At 40.2% G+C, this 16085-nt stretch overlaps 1 protein-coding gene across 3 annotated transcripts in view; it reads right to left on the reverse strand.

Moving 5' to 3' along the window:
- Positions 1 to 15651, reverse strand: part of ROBO1 (roundabout guidance receptor 1) — a 679988-nt gene extending 664337 nt beyond the window's left edge. For 2 of the 3 annotated variants that reach the window (XM_088157825.1, XM_088157810.1), the window contains exon 1: positions 15333 to 15650. The gene's annotated coding sequence lies outside the window, so the exon portion shown is untranslated. Of the gene's footprint in view, positions 1 to 15332 lie in introns of all 3 variants that reach the window. The other variant, XM_088157812.1, reaches the window with a different exon arrangement.
- Between the last annotated feature and the right edge of the window lie 434 nt (positions 15652 to 16085).

Below are 16085 nucleotides of genomic sequence, written 5' to 3' on the forward strand. Positions count from 1 at the left end.
ACCTGGCAGATTTTTCCCACACTGATGTGTTCAGCTTGTAAGTGAATTGAACCATCCAGCTGCAAGTTCCAAGTACATGTATTTGTCTCCAAACTCTGGCTTAACTTGGTTCTAAAATACCAGTTCTAAGGATTATTTTCTAGTGCAGTCTAATTACTCCTTATTCTTGGAGGAAAAAAAAAACTAAAACAACACAACAAAACAAAATAATAGGAAAAAAACCACCCACAACTACTATCTTTTTGTTAGACTGAAGATACCATAACCCTGCAGATGTTACTTTTACTAGAAAAAAGTAACTGAGAATATTGGTGAGTGCTAGAAGTGCAGACAGTGAGAGTGGTGTTACTGCTAGACAAGCCTGAAAGCAAAGTAGTAATTAACATCCAACTGGAAAAGCAATTTTCTGTGAACTCAACTAAGTTCACTGCAGGCCTTTAAAATTACCTCTCAACTAGTAATGTGGCAGAGATTTGTGAAACACTGACAAACAGTATCAGACTCAGGCCCTTTTCCACAACAATGCTGTGCAACAGTGTGGAGTTATGGATTCTGCATTTTTCAACAGTTCTCCAGCCAAAGGTTAATTCAATTCCAAGAAAGGAGAAAGTCCTGTTTGCCAATTAGTGTGCAATGTGTGAGACTGAAACCAAGCACTGAATCCCAGGTTGCTGCTTCAGAAATTCAAAGTTAGGCTGAAGCTCATTTTCCCTCTCATATTCTCTAAACCTTATTCACGATTAACAATTTCTATAGTTTGAAGCAGTTTGAGCTTTTCATTTTGAAACTTGGAAGTAAGAATACTGAAATCTCCTGTCATAAGAAGTTAGAATTGAAATATACAGATCATAATTATAGAAATGGAAGCAGATACTTCCATCTCAAACTTTATGAAATTTTTTTTAAACGCTGGTAGAAGAAAAAAGTTTTACAGCAGGGAAAGAAATAGAGTATTCTACATTAGACTGCTTAAAGTTTTTGTTGTTTACTTGAAGCTACAGAGTAGGATTCAGAGACAGCTGTTAAATAGGTTTATTAAAGTAAAAAAAAATCACCTTTATGTAATTTACACTACTTATTTAAGATATTAACAATGTATGATAAAAGCTAAAGACGTATTAATTTTCCTTTCTTGCTGTGGCAAAGGATAAATAATCTGCATTTTATGTAGTTCCATATAGTTGGTCAAATCCAGACATAAAATTATGTCATATAATTTCTTCTACTTGAACAGAGGGATTTAATAACTGCAATTGTGAGGGACAGAGCAACAGCCAATTTATGGATTTGTTTCCTGTCAGTAAATCTATCGGATGTTCTCTTATTTTCAGGAACTACTACTGATGGCAACTACAGCCTATTTTCTCTCTGTTTCTCCCCTCGTTCCTCCTCCTTTGCAAGCTGTGACATTCAGCTTCTTCTGAAAGAATGCCATAGGTTGTCCCTGTGGATGCCTGCAGTGAACAGCCTGTGCTGGGAAGGATCCCTTCCTAAAGATTCAGGTCCTCAGTCCCTTCTCCAGCTCTGTTACAACAGTGCTGGTTACAGCTCATTTATCTTCCTTCCAGCCACAGTGGAAAATTGTAGACATCAGCAGGTCAGCTCCACATTTCCCAATTTCCCACCAGCACATGCTTAAGTCACACAGAGGGACAAACCAGGAAAGGATCTGGGACCGGTCTGGAGCAGCTTTCTTCTCTTTAGCCAGCCAAAAAGTACACACTGCTCTGTCACTCACTGAGACTCACAGAACAGATAAATGCTGTGGTCATGTGGACCTTAATTTGGGTCTCTCTCTTCTCTGCTGCTTGTAGGAACTTAGATATCTTTGAGACCTCAACCTCTCAGGCAAACTGAACTGCAGTCAGATAGCAGATTCCAAGATTAGCTATGAACACAGAGTGGCTGTCATTGTCATTGTTCACATGCTTTGTCTTTACCTGTTTGAAGCATGTGAGAAGGGGACAATGTAAACTCATCCCAATTTCAGGTACTAGATCCCAACTATGTTGGCCAGCACCACTGTGAAACCCAGCCTGACAACCAGTGTGACTGAGTCCCCTCCTTTCAGACAAGTTTTGTCTTAAAGTCTACAGCTTTATCAAATATGGTTTAAATAGAATAACTTTGCAAAGAAGTGAGCAGAATGTATCCTACCCTGAGCTGTTAAGTGTCCTAAAATAAATAGCAATGAAAGAACAGATTTCTTATCAAAATGGACAGACAAGGGACAATGATAATAATAATATTATTATTTAAAGGCTTACAAGCAGCACTTGTCCAAGTCAGGCTTGCTAAAAAATCCCAACACACCATTAGCAGCTTTTTTAAGAGATGACAAAGGCCAGAATTTATCTAGAGTGCTTCAGCTGTACTTTTTCCTTTGTCTTTTAATATACAATAATTCACTGAAATCTCACTTGAGATGGGAAAGTGTCCTATAAGCAAGTACAGTACACTCTAAGGACATATAATGCTTGAGTATTCTCAACTCGGTGCCTCAAATTTACGTTCAAAGATCCACTTTTAAAGCATTGTATAAATGGCTTCACAATTTAATTAAAGGCTTATAAGCTTTATTGAATGAACTCTTCAGCATGCTCTGCTCACCAGCTTATGATTACAGAGACATTATTTAGGGAACATTAACCTCAGTCTTTCATTTGAATCAAAACTTATAATTTTAAACTTTTAAAGGCAACTTATCTTGCACATAAAATTACAAACAAAGAGTGGATTTCAAACATGATATAAAATAACTGCCTATCAATCTTCCCTACCAGACCTTCCACGCTCATACTATTTTAGCCTGCAGATCCAATTATCCTCCAACATTTGCTGCTCAACCATGCTGAGATTATTCACCAGCCCTCCAGTTAGACTGTAATAAGAGGTCTGTGGGTGCATTTACACTCAGAGAAATAAGGTATAAGTGCTGGAATTGCCATCACATCCTTTTGAGTTACATGCACAGCCATAAACCGTACAGTAATGAATCAGACTATTTCCAGCTGCTTTATCCATTCATTTGCATGATATTTGGACTTGCTAATTTAAAAAAAAAAAAAAAATCTAGTGCAGTGTACCTTTAAGATGATGCATCTCTTGACCTAAAGGCCTTACAAACAAAGTTACTAATATCCAATGGAAAATATTTCCTCCTGTGTCCAGACAGCCAAAGCTCCAACATGGATATGTGATTACCCTCTGTAAAGGCAATCTCAGCCCCTTACTATTTTATTCTTTTTTTTTTAAGCTTTGCATCTTAGGAAAGTAATCATACACGCTGAAACTACATTGACCTCAAAGATTATGTTCTGCACAAAATTTGGCAGACATTTTGCTGCTCAGCAAAAAAAAAAATACAACAGCAGATTAATGATAAAATGGTTTCTGATACTCCAGTCTTCATGGTGTTTTCTCACTGCAGTAGTTGTACATCATGGCAAAACAAAAGCCCTTTGCCACAGGACATCAGTATGCATTGCCAAAAATGTCAGAACCACAGTTTTCAACCCAAAGCTGCAACTACTTGAACTGCAGGAGTCATTTCATTAGCTGACAGCTGCAATAAGCTGTTCTTTCTCTGTGTGGAGAAACTACTGGTGGGAGGTACAATTCACACAGGCAGCCCCAATAAATCATATACCACTTTAAGAAAAATATACTTAAGGAAACATTCACAATGTAATGGGCAGTACCTTTACTATTTATTACCCTTGTGTTCTTAATGCATTCATTCCTTATCATTCTGTATTTCAATAGCTTTCAACAGACTTTAAAGGCAAGGACAAAGTTCAGGAAAATTCAAGCATTTTGTTCCCACTTGTACTGTTTTTGCTGATCTAGAAAATCTAGAGTCTTGATGTTTCTTGATGATTTATTTATAGTCAATATGTTCCTAGTGACCCAGTGAAAACAGAATTAGGTTCTATTAGGCTCTTTAATTACAGCTTGAAACCATGATGCTGGTGTTCATTTACTGTGTTGCTATCATGTAAGGTAGCAAGAAATTGTAACTGGAAATGTAATCAGCTGAAAAAAGCACTAAGACATTTCAAAACCAAATGGTATTAATTAAATACAGTGTATCACTGAATAATTAATATATATAGACACTTTCAAGTCTTTAATCCTATGACAACCTTTAGTCTCCTAAAAATGTAAGGAAAGTTGTAGATGGATATGAGTCATGGAGGGGGTGAGAAGAGGCTGCAGTGTCACAGAAGAATATTTGCCAGCCACTGCTGAGCCAGGCAAGTAATAGGTCCTCAGATCTACTTCTTCAAATGGCTTCTCTATTATTCAAACACTTTTCCTTGAAGCCATTGAAAATTGCTGGCAGGTAATACTGCAGCTGAACACCAAGCTTTGTTTTGCTTCTTTACATCCATGTTAAGTTCCCTACACGAACCCAAATCAGGTGTATAATCTCCATTCTCATAGTGAATCACCTCTATTCTTCACCAGTAGCTTATTGTTAAACAAACAGAAATGTTACATCTGAACAAAAATAACATGAATAGAAAAATGGGTTGTGCAATATTTGACATTTCATTTACCACCCCTTTTATTTTTTTTTAATCACGTAACATTATACAAGAAATTACACAGCTTGTTGTTTAATTTTGGGGTTTTATTTGTTTTTCTTTTATTTATTTCATTGGGTTTTTTGGGTTTTTTGTTTGTTTTGGCTTTTTTTTTTTTTGCTGTTTTGTTGTTGTTGCTTTGGGTTTTGGGGGTTTTTTTGGAAGCACACTGAGAAGAATGTATATGGGCATTTCACTTCTGAACTACAGTCATTCTACTTTAGATGATTGGTACCAACCAATTAAAAAACTACTGCAGTTGAAGCAGATTCTTGGAGAGGGGTGCCACATCTCTGTGACAGACACATAATTAGCTGTCATATCCACAGGGTATTCCCAAGCACCAAGGAAAAATAATAAAGCAGAGCAAAACAGGCCCCTTTCTCCTGCACCCCAGCAATGGCTCTAACCAGCAGGTGGTCCAGGTGGAGCAGCATTTAAGTTGTCTTAGCTTCCTATGGGAGCAGTTCTATGCAATCCATTCAGTTTTCTGAGCCCGTTTAAGAAGTGATAGAGAAGAAGAAAAATATGCTGTCAAGGTTATGTATTTCCATTCCTTTTCTCCAGAATTACTGATGAGAAGAGTATCTGTTCCACTAGAGGGAGGAGCAGGCTCAGGAACTGAATTTCCAACTAATATTCCAGTGCCACCTACAATAACAGATTTACTCCTACATGAAGGATGGTCTATTGTCAGAAAGTGTTGAAAGGGCACAACTGGAATAGCAAGTTTTGTAACAACAAAAACAGAAGAAAAAAAGGAAAAGGAAGAATCTCACTGGAGGTATTTTTTTGATTTCTTGTTTTGTCCATTGTTATCCTAAAAAAGGGATGTGGTTTTAGCTATAAATAATTTCTTTCATAATATATACATAGGTTTCTAGACCATGCTTTTCTTTGACATAGAGATAAAGCACCTGGAGCAGAGCAGCAATTTGTAGCTTCTCTCTTTCCCTGTAAAGGGCTTCATGTATATGTTTATTTTCATGTATTCTGTCATATTGCTGCTTCTTGCTGCTAAGATTTGGTAACAAGGCATTGTCTTCACCTGAAAACTGGTATAGCTAAGAACTTATTTGTACCTCTTAAGTATGAAAACATTAATACTTCTAATTCTGGTGTTTTTTCCCTGAAATATGATTGAGATAGAACAGACTTTGGGAAAAATTCAACTTTTGAAATCTCTAAGAAAGTTCGAGAAATGCAAAGCCCCCATGTCAGAGCTTCTCTCTGTTCATGTGCACATATTACCATATGGCAAATCACTGTCGAGAAAAGACGAAAGTCACTCTCTACAGAAACTATTTTTAGTGACTCTGGCTGGGACAAGTCCTGTGACTCTTTAGTGCAGCACAAGGAGACAAAGGAACGGCTGTATCTTATGCAGAGGCCACAAGCAAGGCTACAAGGAGACATGGCTGTAGTCCAGCCTATCCATCTTACCTGCCAGAGAATACTGTACCAGAACAGGAGGACATTCATGGAAGAGCTGGAACCTGCCACACATTCCTCTCCTCCCACTCTGACACAGTGCTCAGAGTCATGCACAATTTCTCCTTTAGGGCACTTTGTGATGCCATCCATGCAGAATAAACAACACTAAGCAGGTTTCTGTGTTCTAGGTGAGTTTGACCAGCAGCTGTCACGTTTGACTCTCACTGATGACTGAGAGACAGTCTTCAAACAAACAAACAAACAAACAAACCCCTTCTGTGTTGTGCAGTCAATCTAGACATGACTCCAACCTGGAGGAGTGCAGTATTCAGAGAGGAGGGTGCCCTTAAATGCGTTTTTAAGTCCCCAGGGAATAGTTCTTTAGCACACACCCCGAGAAGATCTTGTCTCTTGCAGAGGTTTTACATTCCATCAGGCCAGAAAGAGACATTATCTACAGAGCTTGAAAAATTTTGTTTATCCTGGATCAAAAACATTAAACTCCCTGGATATTAAGACAGAAGCCTTGAACTTCATGGGATGCAAAGAGTATGGTCAACATGCTTCGAGCAGCCCCAGCAGGAAATGTGCTGCATGATTTTGTATTGCCTAGTGTTTTCTAAATATTTAGTCTCTCATGCTTCTCATTACTGTAGCTCAGCCAAGAATCAATGAAAATCTGAGTAACTGAGGTCATCTGAAATTCTCCTGCCTTCCCAGAGATGTGTGAGGGTTTGAACCAATTCTCCCAAGTAACATGTTATATTATAGTTAGAATAAAGCCAGAAAGAGCTTTAGAATCACCCATGATCATCTCAGCAGAAAAGGGCAGAACTGTCTTGTACTAAACTGAAAGAAATATCTAGTGGTTGTCTTATTATAGGTTATTCCTGACAGCAGGATAAGAAGACGTGTGTAGTCTGAGATTAGAAATGCATTGCAGAGTCATATAGAGGTCAGTGACGAGAAATTTGCATTATTTTTCTATTCCCGAGGTATATACATTTCCCTTCTGACTGTCTCGATCTGTGATGATAAGCAGATGAGCAGAAAAGATGTAGGATTCACACTCTGTTCCTGTTGTCAGAAAAACTCCATTCTGAATAATATTTTCCACCTATGGCTGAGCTCTCTCTGGATCAATGCAAGGTTATGGCCACTGCCTCTTTTGATTTCTGATGATTAGCACAAAACTTGTGTCTCATTAGTCAGAGATGGATGATGTTGGGCACAGAGGGCACTTTAGCAACAGCAGATTATGAACTATGCAGCCTCACCAAAAGTATCACAATAAAATTGATGTATTTTGCTTCATAGTATTCTGCATGCCTTGGCATGGATCAAGATTGGTTGCACCTGATTTCATCTTTTAAAGTGCTGCCTATTGCTGGGAGTTGCATAAAGTGAAATTGTTTCATTGGTACAAATCAATGAGAATAGGTATGAAAGAATTATTGTACTTGCACTTCAAGTTATTTATCAAGTGAAGCAAACACATACCAATTAAGAAATGTCTAAAATAAACAAGGAGGGAAACCATCAGCAAAAAATTCAGGGAGCCACTTTGAGCCTATAGGCGTTTTTTTCCTCACATGTAAATATCTGTGACCTCAGATAATAAACCAGATATTTACCCTAATGCCAGTAGAAATCTATTCTAGCAGATTTAGGATAACCTTTCCTGAAAAACAGGCTGTAATATTTAAATAAACAACATTCAATATATATATATTTTTTTACAGAAATACAGTTGTAAGCTACGTTGCCAGTGTGAATGGACTATTGCCTCTTTGCACACTGGCTCTGTCATACAATACATTAAAGGAATGATATTGAGAGAGGATAAAGAAATTGTTCAGATCACCTATTTCAAATTTCTCCTAGCAGAGATTTTGAGACTCTTATTTCTTATTTGGAAAAAAAAAAAGAAGTTCACAGTCAGGATAGTTGCTCATAGTATAGCTATAATGTGAGAACTAAAAAGAAAAAAAAAGAAATTTGCAATTACAATTTGCATGCAAACACGCTCAAAACCACTTTAATTACACAAGCTACTGATAGAAACTCCTCTGCAATCAAGTTAGGGTATGGCAAGACATGAAAATTCCTATCCTTCTCTTAGCCATTCATGCTTACTACATTTTAATATTTATTACCAGAAGTTTTAAGATGGAAAAACCTCACTATCTCAAAACATGTCCAAGAGCTAAACTTGTATCTTATACATTACATGTACATTTCAATATTGAAAGCTTTGTACTTCCCAAGTTGAACTGTTATGGACAGAATACTGCATTTGGTTAAAGTATGGTTTTGATCTTTTTCTACTGAGATAAAACTCCAAGGTAGAGAAATACTCCTTATCCTGCACATTGATGAGCAGCTAGAAAATTTGTGTTGAACACAAATGATGCAATAATCTTCACTCCACCATGGCTGTAAAATTACAGAAAATGTACTCTTTTCCCCTTTGATAAGTAGAAAACTGCTTCTTGGTCTTGCTTGCCATCTAGTCATTATCATTATTTAGATATATATTCTTTATTTGGTGATCCTCTCCTTACTGGCTGTTTTCTGATATGAGGTTCACTGATACACACAGGCTCTGGATTACTCCAAAATACACTTTAGCAAACAAAGATAAATTTAACTCGCAGTGTCAAATCTCCATGCAAGATGAAGAATATTTGGACCATGTAATTCCTTCTGCCATACTTTCCATTCTCTCATTCCTCTCGTATTTCACCCAGAGGAAGTGTTTCTATCTTTGCATAACAGAATTGAGATAGTTCAAAAGAATGCCTTGCTTTCATCCATGTACAGCACACCCAATCTCAAAGTTATTTGAAGCAGTTTCTTCAGTGCTTCACTTTTAAGCCATGGGCAGTTAAACTTGATAACCATACCCTGATATGTGACACAGTGGCACTTTTTGAATTTCCTAAGTCCTTATGGGTGCAATGTTCTCAAGAACAGCTTTTTTCTTCTTTTGAAAAACATTCAGAAGGGTTATTAGCCAAAAATACTTAGCTGCATCAGGGGCTTATCTGGGGACTGAAGTTGGCTTTATTATGTTCAAATATTTCAGTTAGAATTGCCTGCAGTCCTATCTGCCTGCAGACAATTTGTTTAATTTCCCTGTTAAATTTTTAACACAGAAAGGATTTTTTGTTTCAGTTGTCAGCTATAAAAACTCAAGAATGGGTTCAAAGAGTCAAGACGTATCCTTAAATTCATTTATCACTAATAAAATTCTTTACACAGCTAGGGTGGATTTGAGACATAAACTTGAAGAGTAATCTATCTGAGTCACAACTACCACTGGTGATAAAGGAGAGTGAAAGAAAATCATTTGACTTTCACATATTATGCTGGGTGTGGCAGGAATTGCAGTTAGAAGTTTAGTAAGTTGGAGAGTTTTATAAGGAATCAAAATGAGTTTACAACTCTTTTGTCCAGCTGTTCTTAGTAAAATCCTAAAGTATTTGCATTCTTGGAACAAAAACAAGTTACAAACACTGTTGCAGTTCATTTAGATTCCCATATTTGCCCCGGGCAGCACCATATGCAGTGAATCTCCTCCTGTAGTTAGGGAATTTGTTCTTACACCTATATAGGTTTGGAGGATCACTTTACCTTTCATCTTCAGGGTTTTTTTTAGTGCTTTCTATCACTAATTTGTCTTGAAGTTGAAGTGTTAATGAAGAATTGAAAAAAGTTCCTTAAAGCTTGGGGTTTTTTTAGAATGTACTGCAGGACAATAAAAAGTGTGATTTAAACAACACAACATATTTGCTCACAGCAAGTATCTTACAATGATAGAATTTCTTCCCTTGCCTTTCTACAGTTACTTTTAGAAAGAAAAGAGCTAGAAAAACAAAACAAAAAATAAAACAAAGTGTTTAACTGACAATTGTGTCTGAAATAAAATAGTAGAAGCATCAAGGAGTGATATATTAGATGACATAGTCAGATATGGTTCTTTTTGAATATGCAGTCACCATTATAGCAAACTTAGTGTGAAAAGTCACCATTGTTGGCAAGTTAATCCTATTTTAACAGATGAGTCAAATTCTTTCTTATGCCACTTTTAGGAGCAGAACAGACTTAATTGTTATGAGGAATAACAGAGATGCACACTTAAGTTTATTTTTCATGTCTCCCCATTTCTTCTCTCTCACAGAAGTTCTGAGAGGGAAATCCAGAGTTTATGCAGAATGATTTCCCCTAAACTGAAGAAAGTGATATAGAAAAAGCCACATTCTAATTACTACTTAAGGTGTTGATTTCCTCAGCCTGAAAATTTCTGCAGAGAGATGGGGATGATGCAGAACTTGCTCAGGTAGGGAACGTAGATCAACCTCACAGCAACACAGAATCAGGATGAAAGGACTTCTGAACTCAATGCCACACCTTGGTTGAAGGAAGCCCTGTGCTCTGAGCCAGGTGAAGATACAGGCAGTGTGAACTACAATAGCAACCATGGCAGCTGCTTTACCTCAAGAGACTGAGGAGAAAGAGAATGAATGATATATTGCAAAGGAATTGCTTCATGTGGAAGTAAGGGACCTCAATTCCAGCTCTTGCCAGGTTTCATGACTCTGTTTTAGGTCTCTGGTACCTCCTTAGCCCTAACAAACTATTCAGTGTTATAGTTCAAGGAAGATTAAAGGAAGATGGAAAAGGAACACCTTCCATCTCTATTATCCCAGGCTGCAAGGAGAAAAAGATGACACTTAGGGCCCAAACAGACATAAGAAAAGTCTGTGGCTCAGAAACTCAAGCAAACTGAAGACAAGCCTTTCTGGGCTCTGGCTCTTACTCCCCTTAGATTAATTTTAAACATTATAACCACAGAGTATTTGTCTGAAAACAGTTGTATTACAAAGTCAGACCAAAACTAGCAGTATTTCCCCTCAGCTGGGGACAACCAGTAGGTTACCCATTCACACTGCTATTGCCTCCCAACTCATTTTCTCCTTCCACATTCACGTTGTTGGTAAAAGGATCAAACTAACTTACTCCTCTGACTGAGGAGCAAGAGACGAGCTGAGTATGGAAAGAGGACAAATACACTCAATGTGCTCATTACTGATGAAGGAAAAAGCTGGAGGACACCTGGGGAAACAAATTTACGAGAACATGACTTGGCAGACCTGGAGAAAAGATCTGGAAATGTCTGAGAAAAATGGATGATACAGGATTGGAAACAAACAAAAATGCCCTTATGGAAGTCACACAGAAATGGCCAGGGGAGGCAGGAGGATGGTCCACACTTGGATCTCACTATGGGCAAGGAGAGATTAATGAATGGAGAAGTTTGGAGGAGCGAGTTAATTGAAGCAAAGGATTGATGTGTTTGGACAGACTATAAATTGGCAATGGTGAGAGAGAACTGATGGGGTTAATGAGTAGAAGAAGGATAGGGAATGAAAGATTTATGGACTGAGCAGTTTAGACAGATAGAGTATTACAGGTGAAACATAGGATATCTATTAAGTCTCTTGTAGATTGGAAGAAACATTTCATTGTATCTCCCTGCATGTTAGGTAAGGATTACTTGAGTCTTGTGAAATCTAATGTGCTTTTTATCCTACACACTCAAGTATAGATCCTTGTTTTACAGTTCTTTCAAGGGCTTTAGGGTTATTTTTTTCCCCTGTCTTTCTACAGCTTTTTTTTTTTTTTTTTTTAAAGTCTATAATGTAATTGCTGCGGATGACACATGGTGATTCTCTTCATATTTCTGTTATGTGATGGATAATTTTGATGAACGTAGAAATTTGAAATAGTCTAAACTTTCCTTGAAGAGACTCTTTTCCCTATAATACAGGCAAATATGTGTGCAAATTAGCTCAGATTGCTTGAGTTATCATGTTATGAATCATGGAAAGAGGTAAAAGAAACATTAGGCCATAAGTTTTTCCTGAACCTGGAACCAAGGGCTGAACTATTTTCACAGGACTTGACTAATACAACTTCAAATAAAGAGTTGACAAAAAGTGTTACCCAGAAACTTTAGTAGTGATATGCAATTATTCCATTATTTTCCTCAACAGAAGAAATGAAAATATGTAAAGTTCCTGATCTTGTACGATAACAAATACATAGTTAAGGAACTAGCAATGAAAATACAGAAATACATTAGTACAAGGGCATACACTATATATGTCTAAAAATATAATTTGCACTTCAAAACACAAAAAGGGGCATCTGGAAAAGACATACAAATGGAAAAAGTAAAGTTTAAGCCCATTATCTAAATTTCCATCTCTTTCTTTCATAAGCACGTTTGTAACCTTGAATGGATTCACACAATACACACAAAACTTCTCTCACCTGCTACCTGAGAGTCCAGGTCTGGCTCTAAAGCAAAGCAACATGAGATTGCTACATGTTTTTGAGGACATAGAACACACTCAAAAGGGAAGGTGCAAAATCTGAGCAAACAAAAATCACAATGTCCTAATAATTTTCACGTCTTTACCTAAAGGCTCATTTGCTTGACAGCTTTTTCCACCACAGAAGCATCACAGCCCATGGAATTGCTCTCAAATAAAAGGTCTAGAAAATATAAATCACTTCCTTTCTCCCATCATTTTTCTTTCTTTCTCCTTTGTTTACACATTTACCTGTTGTCTCATACAATTTTGCTAAACTATGCCACAGCAAACAAATCAGGGAATCACAGACAGAAGAAGATAGACTTGTCAAGTCTCAGTTATACTTAATACTTTACACATGGGTAAAGCATATTGCATCTTCTTATCTGTATACATTGAAATTTCTTAGGGTTTCCTAGAAAAAATGATAAAAATCTGAGCCTCCTAGGAATAATACATTTGCCTATATTGCTTAGATTGAAGTTGGGTTGTGAACATATGCCTTGAAAAGTTACTTGAAGGAAATACTTTTTATATATAAGGTCCATGTGGATTATGTTGCTTATTGTGGTCCAAATCCAATTGTATCACAGGCAATATGAAAAGTCCACAAAGCGGAGTAAAAGAAAAAAACTCCAAAAAAAGAGAAATAAAGAAAAGCAACAGAACTCAACCTTCCTTCTTTTTAAAAACCTATTGGGATGCCTTTGTCATCTTGCAGATCCTCATTGTAAAACTGGTTGAGTCCTCCTTATTTCTCCAATATTCATCTGGTCAACACCCAATATTGAGGATTCAATATCACTAAGGAAAGCAAGAGGAAAGGGTTGAAATTTCCTTTCACTGACTGAAAAGTCAATCAACAATCACCAAGCTAAGCTGTTTCACATTTCCACAATGTCATCCTTTGTTTTTATGAGGATTCTTATGGAAATCAGTGCAGCTTCTAGGCAAGTGTCAGCAATGGTACCAAACATGTTTGCAGAAATCTGGCATTCTAGAAGGCTGGGGAAAAATTGCTATACATTTTGCAGAAGTTTGGCTGTGTTTGCTGGAAGACTGAAAAGCAACAAATTACTCTGAGAAGCATTAGAATAATTTTACTAGCTTTCTGCCTTCTTTCCTCACCCCTAATAACCAAAAGCTGAGTCTCTTTCCACTCTCCTACAACCTCTTCATGCCCCTGGAATGCACAGCAGTGCAAGATGTTAGATAGAATACACATATGCAGACAAATATAAAATGAATTAGGGAAAGCAGCACGTAGTAAAAGTCAGATGTGATGTTTGGAGATTAGTTTTACTACTCCAGAATACAACAGGACATTCTTAAACTGCTTTGTCTACAAACTGCACACAACAAAGCCTGCTTTTTCCTTAAGAGGGTGAACTTCAGCTTAGTAAGAAAACCTTCCCAAATGCCACTTCTTGCCTATGAGTTGAACACCAACATATATCTACACACAATGCTCTACTATTAGAGAACTGTCCCTTCTACCCACATATCTGTGAAACACGGATATGACACAAAATATTTTTCCCTCAAAAGAAAGAAAAAGCCTCTAAAGATCTTCAAAAGATCTTCAATGTACTCAGTACAACCAGCAACTTAAAAGCAATTATTTTTATAACTAAAATGTGGAATTGAAACGAAAAGCATCTTTACTTCATTTCAATTCATGTTTGAGTCAGCAATCATTAATTAACCTTAATGCATCCCAATAGACATGAAGGAAAGAAACAACAACAACAAATTTGGATTCGGATCTTGTCATAGGTAAAGTTAATACTGAATTTGGAGTGTGTTTTGCACTTCTGCCTCCGTATGTTTTTTATTTTTTTATTTTTTTATACCTTCACACGCAGGTGCGGCAACATTCCTGCTGCCACCCCTGCACCGGAGGAGCGCTCCTTGCTCCATCCCCTGCGTGGCAGAGCGGCGCAGGGAGCGGGGGAGCGGGCCGGGAGCCGGGACAGGGTGCTGTTCCCGGCGCGGTACCCTGTTCTGCCGGGCCGGGCACCGCGCCGAGCATCCTCCGCCAGCCAGGGCGATGCCCCGCGGGGCGGGGGCGACGCGGGTCTGCGGCACTGCAGCAGCAGGAGCAGCTGCTGCAGCGGAGCCGGAGACGACCTCCCTCCTCCTTCTCCTCCTCCTCCTCCTCCCCTCGCCCGCCGCGCCGCGCCGGGGGCTCTCCATTGTGCGGGAGGCGGCCGCACACCCGCGGGATGCGCATCCCCTCCGAGCGCCCCTGCGGACAGAGAGAGGCGCTCCCCCGCCCACGGCTGGCGCTGTCACATCCCCCTCCGGTGCTGCGCTTTCCATCTCTAAACGTACTCACGCACCCACATATATGTATATACACAGAACAAATATATACACGCATTTCCCCCCTGCCGCGGAATTCCCGCGGGGAATCGCCGGGGGTAGAAGAGGGCGCTTCCCACCCGGCGCTGCTCCTCGGCGGCGGCATCCCCAGCAGAAGGGAAAAGGTTACTGCGAGCTCGGCGATAACAAAGCCGGTGCTGCTGGCACCCGGACCCGACAGAAGTTGCTGTGCGGGTCCCCCGGCCCGCTCCGCCCCCTCCGCGGCGGCGGGACGGCCGGAGAGGCGCCCCGAGATGGCACGGCGGGAGATGCCGGCCGCGCAGCGGGCAAACTTCTTTGTTAATCACCCCCGAGCGGCGAGAGGAGCCGGGGATGCGATCCGCAGAGCCCCCGGCAACTTTTCCCGACAAGGGTACCCGCGCAGAAACTTGTTGGACCGCTAAGGCAGCGCGACTTTGGCATCCCCGCTCCCGCGGTGACCTCTCCCGGCGCCTCGGCGGAATTGTTGCTGCCTCCCTCGCCCGGTGCCGGTGCCCGGCAGCGGGAGCGGCCATCCCGTCCCTGCTGCTGCCGGCCGGACCCCGCGACTCGGGGCACTCACCCTGCGGGATCAGGCGGCTCTCAGAAAACTAGCGGCTCCATCATCCAGGCAGTCCTTCCCAACTTTCCTTGCATAGGGCGAGGACAGAGCTCCGTGTATTTATATGGAGAGGGAGAGCGAGGGTGAGAGAGAGAGAGAGAGAGGAAGCGCGCTGAAGTCGACAAGCTGTTCAGCAGACTTTTGAATAAAAGGGGGATGAAACCGGATTCTCCCCAGTATCAAGACCCTGGGAAAAAAAAAAAAAAAAAATCAAATCCTTCTCCGGCAAGGGATTCTTTCGGCCCCGTTCTCCGCGTTACTCTCAGGCTGGGCAGCGGGAGGCATTGCACACAAATAGAGCCCGGCAGTGGCCGCGATTGGCGGCGGCGGAGCCCCCCGGGTCCTACAGCCCCGGCAGCCACAAAGCCGAGCGGCGGCGGCTCCGGGGCGGGCACGGCACGGGCTGGGGCTGGGGCTGGGGCTGGGGCTGGGGCTGGGGCTGGGGCTGGGCTGGGCTGGGGGACGGCGGCGGGGGCGAGTCCCGCTTAATTGATTCGTAACCTCGCCCATTGTGAGCCGTGCCGCAATGTTCGAGCGGGAGAAAGGCACATTCTGAGAGGATGTCAGGCCATCTCCCCTTCCCTACCCGCTCTTGCAGGGCTATTGTGCAGTATTGAGAAATGTGTCTGATTTTTTTTTAATCAGGGCTTTATTTGTCTGCAGCCTTTTTATTTTTTTTTTCTTCTTCTACGCTGTCACAATTATCTGTCACGT

This window comes from Sturnus vulgaris, chromosome 2, assembly GCF_052056855.1.
Source record: "Sturnus vulgaris isolate bStuVul1 chromosome 2, bStuVul1.hap1, whole genome shotgun sequence".
Classification (NCBI taxonomy): Eukaryota; Metazoa; Chordata; class Aves; order Passeriformes; family Sturnidae; genus Sturnus; species Sturnus vulgaris.